At 42.8% G+C, this 9,110-nt stretch overlaps 1 long non-coding RNA gene across 1 annotated transcript; it reads left to right on the top strand.

Moving 5' to 3' along the window:
• The first annotated feature begins 2,371 nt into the window (after positions 1–2,371).
• LOC118369220 (uncharacterized) lies at positions 2,372–4,487 on the top strand. The gene is made up of 3 exons (XR_008092904.1): positions 2,372–3,444; positions 3,645–3,703; positions 4,171–4,487. It is a non-coding gene; the product is annotated as an uncharacterized LOC118369220 (long non-coding RNA).
• Positions 4,488–9,110: the final 4,623 nt, after the last annotated feature.

Raw genomic sequence — 9,110 nt, 5'->3', positions numbered from 1 at the left:
GTGTGTGTTCCACTGAGGATGGGCCTCTATGAGATAGCACTGACAGGAGAGATTTACAATTTCTTTGGGTGATAAAACCTAAAGAGCATTCCAGATAACATGAGGTAATGTTTTTGTGCTATGAAGTACCAGGAATGAGATTAGAACCTCGTCTGAGGGACCAAACTGAACGATAATTTATAGCGAATGTTATCTGGCTAAGGGATACTCCTCTCTCTCAAGTAAAAGTCTTTCTTTGTGAACTGTTCCTAAGATCTGCAGTTCATCATGTAGGTTGAGAGGAGTATATCTTGGCTATAAAAGATATTTGTACTTTTCTGATGTCACTTTCAATGGTTTATTAGAGATGGTGCATCATTGAAAGTCGAAATGCTATTGTAAAGCTCTTATTATTATTAAAAATGTAGTTTAAGTATAACTCTGACTGGTGTGTGAAGTTTGTAACTCTCCTCATTTGGTAAAGCAGAAATATGCCACCACACTGGTCATCCCCAAAGCCAACACCTCCTTTGGCTGCCTTTCCTTCCAGTTCTCTGCTGTCAATGACTGGAACGAATTGCAAAAATCACTGAAGTTGGACTTATGTCTCCCTCACTAACTTTAAGTGTCAGCTGTCAGAGCAGTTTACCGATTGCAGCAGCTGTACACAGCCCATCTGTAAATAGGCCATCCAGCCAACTACCTACCTCATCCCCATATTTGTTTATCTGCTCTTTTGCACACCAGTATTTCTACTTGCATATCCTTATTGGTCTATTTATTGCCTTACCTCCTTACTTCATTTGCACACACTGTATACAGATTTTTGTATTGTATTATTGACTGTATGGTTGTTTATTCCATGTGTAACTCTGTGTTGTTGTTTTTGTTGCACTGCTTTGCTTTATCTTGGCCAGGTCGCAATTGTTGGTTAAATAAAGGTGAAATAAATAAAAATACAAATAAAAACTCTACTAGTGTCTCCATGTAGGGGTTATTTCTGCCCAGAGTAGAGTAGAGGAAAACCACAGTTATGTAGCTGGTCTGTTCTCTGGATGCCACAGCTGCAGAAGTGACTCCCCTCTCTCTCTTGTCTGGAAGCTGTTGAGCTGAGATCCAGATGTTCTCAACCCTTCTGGGACATGCGAATGTAACAGTGAATAACAGGGGTCTGCTCAGGAACACAAACACAGCTAGAAAAGAACATTCAATGATATACAGTAGGAGGAATGTTAGATCGGCAACCATATGAATCCTCTCTGTGTCATTCCAGGACGGGTGCAAGGTCTGGAAAGGATACTGTTTTATGTCACACTTGTGATAATGCATCTGTGTTCTTTAACTTTCTCATGTGAAGAAAACACCCAACACTTTCTTTATTGGATTCCAAACAGATGAGAACCCAGCAAAAGGCCTCTAGGCCAGGTGTCTTTGACTTGGTAGCTCTCCAGCATGCAGGTGGCATAGTCTGGAGAGAGATAAAGAGAAAAGAGAGGGAAAGGGAGAGAAAAAAAACATCCATACAATTACTTATGGAGGAGAGAGAAGAGAGAGAGAGAAGAGAGAGAGAGAGAGAGAGAGAGAGAGAGAGAGAGAGAGAGAGAGAGAGAGAGAGAGAGAGAGAGAGAGAGAGAGAGAGAGAGAGAGAGAGAGAGAGAGAGAGAGAGAGAGAGAGAGAGAGAGAGAGAGAGAGAACAACTCCAAACAATGACTTATTGAGGAATCTCCGGGAAGCACGTTATGTTGGAATAGAATGCCCCTCTCTTGTGTGGCTCAGCACTGGACCTATAATCACTCACTATAGGGTCTCTGAGTCTCTTATACACACTACTGATCTGTGCCGGAGCCTCACATCCTGTGTGTACTGTCCTCCCTTGCCTCAATAAAACATATTAGTCTAACACAGACAGGTAATGCTGCTGTCAAGACATGGCCAATATATATATCAAACTAATTGCTCCATTCTTTTTGTCACTAATCATCCCCATTTTATTGTGCTCCGAGTTAGGAAAAGAGTCAGGACCACTGGTGGGTAGCATCTGTTTGGCTATAGCTTCCTCTTAGCTAATGCCGTTCAGTTACATGGACTTTTCTCATGTCACGTTTTCCACTGCAACTCGTTTGATCAAGATATACATTTTTATTTTGAAGTTTTGGAATAAAACAATCAATTGCTTCAGAATTGTTGGCTATTCATGTTTATAAGCCAATTTAGAGGTGAGGTTATCAACTTCGCTGTAGGTCTGTGTTGGCTACTTAGAAAAGTTGGAAAAAAAGATTTAAAAGGAGGGGTTTTATCCAACTGGAATTTTCTAACTGTGCGGTATCTTATTTGTCCTCTATAAAACGTGATGGAGAGGGAGGAGTTTTCAGTCTCCTCGCCATAGGATTGTGAGCGGTTGTTATTGAGCGTCTCGGTCCAGTCCAGCTGTTCTCATCCGGACACCCATGAGACTCAGGCAGGCACAGTAAAAGCTTTACAGTGGGCTAGAAGGCTATCTACAGAACTTCAGATGGTGACGACTCTCGGCAATGCAATTGTAGGATTGTAAACCGTGCGCTTTTAGACAGTGTCCTTAAATGGATGGAGACGTCATGGACCTCAGAGGAACACAATAACATTTGGACAGTTTCACCAAATGCCCTCTCGGTACTCAGAGGACTCTAATCTAGGCGGCAATTCTGCCACACATTTTTAGATTTCGTTTTTTTAAATGATTCCATTGTGCCACAGAGATAATGACTGCCTTCAGCCCGTGCATAAAATGAGCCTAATTATTGTACGAGCTACTGCGTGGAGACAAGTTAATGTTTCACTTCTGAGTTCTTAGATTTCTTGGTGGGGGACCAACGCGAACTGGAAATGGGAGCGTGCCTTTGCTGTGCCTTGTAAATTTTTACAGCCTGGTGCCAAGGGACAACAACAACATGGGTAGCGGTAGTAGTCGAGGAAAGAAGGTTGCTCCTGCCAGTGTCAACGAGATAAACTCATTCAGAAGACATGACAACACAGTCCACGTTTTGAAAGAGGAAAGACACTTGTTCAAACCATTGAAAATAACAACATCTACGAATTTAAGTCAGTCACGAAATAGAGCGCAACAAGACTGCCACAGTGAAGGACACGATTCTGAATTTTCCGTAGAGGATTATGACATTGATGTGGAACTGAATCGAGTTCTACAGGAATATGACAATCGGGAATTGCGTTCCAAGAGGAAAACGTATCAAACGAAGCCATTCATAAGGTCTAATACATATGGGTTATGTTATTCCAGTCGAGTCCACAATGAAAGCGTTTTCAATTCAACCCCTCACTGGCAGAGTTCTGAATTGTCGGAGGGGCCTGGGGCATGTTGTCCAGATAACGGTTCTGTTGGAGTCAAGGACAAGAAAGGCATCCCGGTCTTCAACCAGTTTTGCAAAAATACACAGATTCAGTTCTCAAGCGGAACTCAGGAAAATGTAAGAATATTATTTTTTCTAGTTCTGGTCAGTGGTGATGGACAAGTATAATCAAATTAAAACAGGAAATCGTAGATCAACATTCTGTCAAAATTACTTAACCAATGGTATGGGTAACATATTAAAACATTTGTATGTTTTAAGTTATCTGCAAACTATATATTGTTTTCTGCCAACTCTGTTGTCAAAACTCTTAACAGGACTTGTTGACAACGGGGTCAGCTTGTGTGGAGTCAGTGCCTCGAGCAGAAACAGACTCGTAAGTAGCCTATCCTGCTCTTTCATAAATTATTCATTTTTAGCTCAGTGTCGCACACACACGATTTCTGTAGTAACTGAAGATCGAGCAAGATCAAATTCACCTTGAGCATATCAAAATACCAAGCCATTGTGCTTTGGGCTGATCAGATTAGTTCCACGTCTGCAACCAACTTGGAAACAAACAGGTGTTTTATTGTGGCTAATGTATTTATATTATTTAAAACATGGAAATATGCTGAAAATAAAGACTGCAATAACATATCTAATTGTAATTTGGAATAATTTGGAAATAGACCGTGGATATATATGTATTGCCTCTGTGGCTCACTGACTGAGCCCATTTGCGCATCAGAATTTGGTCCATAGTTTCATTCAACCTATTTCTTCAGGCTATGTCTGAAACCCCCTCTGCCAGTTATTTTATAGTTCTTACAATTATTGACATATATATCGGTTCCTCCCCAGAGTCCTGGACGATGGCAATGGTCCCTCTCTCTCCAAGCCTGTCATTCTGTATGATGGATCAGAAGTGGACCTTATGGAGACCATAGAGAGAGAGTTTAGTTGACCTCACAGGAGAGACTAAAATAGCAGGATAACTTTTCAACCAAATATTTGTTTTTTGAATGAATGGTGAAGGTGCATAGTGATGGAGGAATTCAGATATGATGCTATTGTTTTAGCACTACCCACAATTTTTTTAAGTAACTGGCCAGTGTTTCCACAATTATATGAAATAGGACCTATAATTAACTACAATATGAATTTAATAATTTTCCTTAAAAAATGGCAATTAAGTATGTTAAAAAGCAGTTTTTCTGTGTTGGAATGGTGTGGGCGTACTCCAACAACAGAATGGTGTGGGCGCACTCCAACAACAGAATGGTGTGGGCGTACTCTAACAACAGAATGGTGTGGGCGTACTCCAACAACAGAATGGTGTGGGCGTACTCCAACAACAGAATGGTGTGGGCGTACTCTAACAACAGAATGGTGTGGGCGTACTCCAACAACAGAATGGTGTGGGCGTACTCTAATAACAGAATGGTGTGGGCGTACGCCCACAACAGAATGGTGTGGGCGTACTCAACAACAGAATGGTGTGGGCGTACTCCAACAACAGAATGGTGTGGGTGTACTCCAACAACAGAATGGTGTGGGCGTACTCCAACAACAGAATGGTGTGGGCGTACTCCAACAACAGAATGGTGTGGGCGTACTCCAACAACAGAATGGTGTGGGCGTACTCCAACAACAGAATGGTGTGGGCGTACTCCAACAACAGAATGGTGTGGGCGTACTCTAACAACAGAATGGTGTGGGCGTACTCCAACAACAGAATGGTGTGGGCGTACTCTAACAACAGAATGGTGTGGGCGTACTCTAACAACAGAATGGTGTGGGCGTACTCCAACAACAGAATGGTGTGGGCGTACTCCAACAACAGAATGGTGTGGGCGTACTCCAACAACAGAATGGTGTGGGCGTACTCTAATAACAGAATGGTGTGGGCGTACTCCAACAACAGAATGGTGTGGGCGTACTCTAACAACAGAATGGTGTGGGCGTACTCTAACAACAGAATGGTGTGGGCGTACTCCAACAACAGAATGGTGTGGGCGTACTCTAACAACAGAATGGTGTGGGCGTACTCTAACAACAGAATGGTGTGGGCGTACTCCAACAACAGAATGGTGTGGGCGTACTCTAACAACAGAATGGTGTGGGCGTACTCTAACAACAGAATGGTGTGGGCGTACTCCAACAACAGAATGGTGTGGGCGTACTCCAACAACAGAATGGTGTGGGCGTACTCCAACAACAGAATGGTGTGGGCGTACTCCAACAACAGAATGGTGTGGGCGTACTCCAACAACAGAATGGTGTGGGCGTACTCCAACAACAGAATGGTGTGGGCGTACTCCAACAACAGAATGGTGTGGGCGTACTCCAACAACAGAATGGTGTGGCCGTACTCCAACAACAGAATGGTGTGGGCGTACTCCAACAACAGAATGGTGTGGGCGTACTCCAACAACAGAATGGTGTGGGCGTACTCCAACAACAGAATGGTGTGGGCGTACTCCAACAACAGAATGGTGTGGGCGTACTCCAACAACAGAATGGTGTGGGCGTACTCCAACAACAGAATGGTGTGGGCGTACTCCAACAACAGAATGGTGTGGGCGTACTCCAACAACAGAATGGTGTGGGCGTACTCTAACAACAGAATGGTGTGGGCGTACTCCAACAACAGAATGGTGTGGGCGTACTCCAACAACAGAATGGTGTGGGCGTACTCCAACAACAGAATGGTGTGGGTGTACTCTAACAACAGAATGGTGTGGGCGTACTCCAACAACAGAATGGTGTGGGCGTACTCCAACAACAGAATGGTGTGGGCGTACTCCAACAACAGAATGGTGTGGGCGTACTCCAACAACAGAATGGTGTGGGTGTACTCCAACAACAGAATGGTGTGGGCGTACTCCAACAACAGAATGGTGTGGGCGTACTCCAACAACAGAATGGTGTGGGCGTACTCCAACAACAGAATGGTGTGGGCGTACTCCAACAACAGAATGGTGTGGGTGCACTCCAACAACAGAATGGTGTGGGCGTACTCCAACAACAGAATGGTGTGGGCGTACTCCAACAACAGAAGGGTGTGGGCGTACTCCAACAACAGAATGGTGTGGGCGTACTCCAACAACAGAATGGTGTGGCCGTACTCCAACAACAGAATGGTGTGGGTGTACTCTAATAACAGAATGGTGTGGGCAAATACCATTCATTAAAAATTTTAAGGCGAGTAGACTGCTGATTGCCCAGCTGACATCTTCCTGTATGAGGAAATAGCAAAAAAAAATGTAAACGGTCTGTTTGAGGTGGGGGGGTTTTTCTCCAATTTATGCTTTGGCCAAAAATAAGAGTATAGAATGAGTCAACAACATTTCAGTTAAGAGAATATTAACTTTTAAAAGTGAGATTTTCACAGGATATTTACTTTAAACTAAGATACGTGACATGGTTCAATGTGCCAATAAATCAGCACAATCTACTTTTCAGTTTCTTCCAATTGCTGCCATCTTAGAGCTAAAATCGGGACCAAGTTTACTGTGCTAAAGCAGATACAAAAAGAGTAATAGAGAGCATTATACAATATAGCAAAGTCTTTATGCATGTCCGCTATTGATCAAATCAAATTGTATTTTTCACGTTTCGTAAAAACAACAATGCAGAGAGAAAAATAGAAAAAGATAAATATATAGGTTGGGACCCAACCTTACGAAAACATGCCCCCTTTTGGGAGTCCTAAGTGAGATTTGTTTGGGGGGGTTTCTCTTGACTGCATAGAGACAAAATAAATAAAGTTCATTTCCAGCAATTCTCCACATTCGGCAATTGGGAGAGAAAATGCTGCAGTGTTAAAGCACGTGCTCTGCAAGTCTGAACATTTTGCCATGAGAGGGAGAGAGCATTTATCATTTTTATAAAACATTTCATGCAATTCTACTCATTTTGCCATGGGGCAGAGATAAGAAAATTGCATTTTTAAAGCTAATTTCCTGCAATTCTACACATGTTAATATGATATCTGAGTGAGAGTGACTAACAAAATCAATGTGGGCCCCCAGTAGGTCAGGGCCCATGGGCACATTCCCTGCTTGTCCGGTCAGTATTCGTCCATGATAACTACAAGTTTAGATAGCTGGCTAGACAAACTTACCAATCTAAAATCTGTTAGCTGAGATGGCAAGTTGAGTGACATAAAAAGAGAAAAACTGCTGGTGCACAACCAAATTTGTGTATTCTACATGAAATATGTGGTCCTTTATAGCTTAGTTGGTAGAGCATGGGGCTTGTAAGGGAAGGCGGTTCGATTCCTGGGACCACCCATAGATAAAATGTATGCACCCATGACTGTGAGTCACTTTGGATAAAAGCGTCTGCTAAATGGCATATTTTCTAACTCTCAACAGTAATTTGAGACCCTGACTAAGTTGCTAATAAAAAAAACACATCTGCAACCCATACTTTAACAAAGACTGCTTTAGACATTCAGAATGGGGAAAAAAATGCCTGCTGAGTGCAAATAGGGAGCCACTCTACAAATGATCACTAACCCAAACAGATCTATAATAGATAAAAATACAATTTCCTCCAGTCTCCCCTTACTAATAGTGAGGACGCAACTTTAAATCCTTCCCCCCACTCTTCCCTAACAGCGAATTAAGGAAGTTCTGACAAGCGCTACAAAGTTTGAGGATATTTTTCAACAAAAGTTAAGGACAGTAAGTAGGAAACCCTGGTTTCGATAGGTGATAAGATATTGTCATAAAAGGGGTGTGGATATTTGGCCTGGCAAAGGGGCTTTATGCGCTAACTGAATGGGAGCCGAACATCTGAAGGTTTTACTCTGCTGGTCTCAGCAGGTCTCAGGAAGAAATTACAAGTCCTCATTGTCCGAGACCGAATAAATAACTATCGGACACAGAGACTAGATGAAGAGACTTGGTCTTGAGTACTGGGGCGGCAGGGTAGCCTAGTGGTTAGAGCGTTGGGCTAGTAACTGGAAGGTTGCAAGTTCAAATCCCCGAGCTGACAAGGTACAATCTGTCGTTCTGCCCCTGAACAGGCAGTTAACCCACTGTTCCTAGGCCGTCATTGAAAATAAAAATTTGTTCTTAACTGACTTGCCTAGTTAAATAAAGGTCAAATAAACTACAACACTGGGTAGGGGTAAAGTGACTATAGGCAAAAGGATAAACAGTAGCAGCAGTGTATGTGATGAGCAAAAAGGGTGAATGCAGGGTAGCTATTTGGTCAACTAATTATGGCTTGGAGGTAGAAGCTGTTCAGGGTACTGTTGGTTCCAGACTTGGTGGATCGGTACCGCTTGCCGTGCGGTATCAGAGAGAACAGCCTATGACAAGGGGGTCTTTGACAATCTTTAATGCCTTCCTTTGACACTGCCTGGTATAGAGGTCCTGAATCAGTGATGTACTGGGCCATACGCATTGCTCTCTGTAGCGCCTTGTGGTCAGATGCCAAACAGTTGCCAAGTGGTGATGCAGCCAATGGTGTAGCAGTGGAAATTTTAGAGGGTCTGAGGGCCCATGCCAAATATTTTCAGTCTCCTGAGATCGAAGAGGCATTGTCGTGCCTTTTTCGTGACCGTTGGTGTGTGTGAACCATGTTAATTAATTATTTAGTGATGTGGGCACAGAGGAACTTTAAGATCTTGATTAGTGCCATATTGACACATCTCTCTCTCTCTCATATATATATATATATATATATATATATATATATAGTACAAATGTGCAGCACTCCATCACTCTCCTTCTTGGTCAAATAGCCCTTACACAGCCTGGAGGTGTGTTTTGGGTCATTGTCCTGTT

Source organism: Oncorhynchus keta, chromosome 35 (genome assembly GCF_023373465.1).
Source record: "Oncorhynchus keta strain PuntledgeMale-10-30-2019 chromosome 35, Oket_V2, whole genome shotgun sequence".
NCBI classification, from domain to species: domain Eukaryota; kingdom Metazoa; phylum Chordata; class Actinopteri; order Salmoniformes; family Salmonidae; genus Oncorhynchus; species Oncorhynchus keta.
Note: the sequence above shows the minus strand (reverse complement) of the source record. Positions and strands in the feature narration are given on the sequence as shown.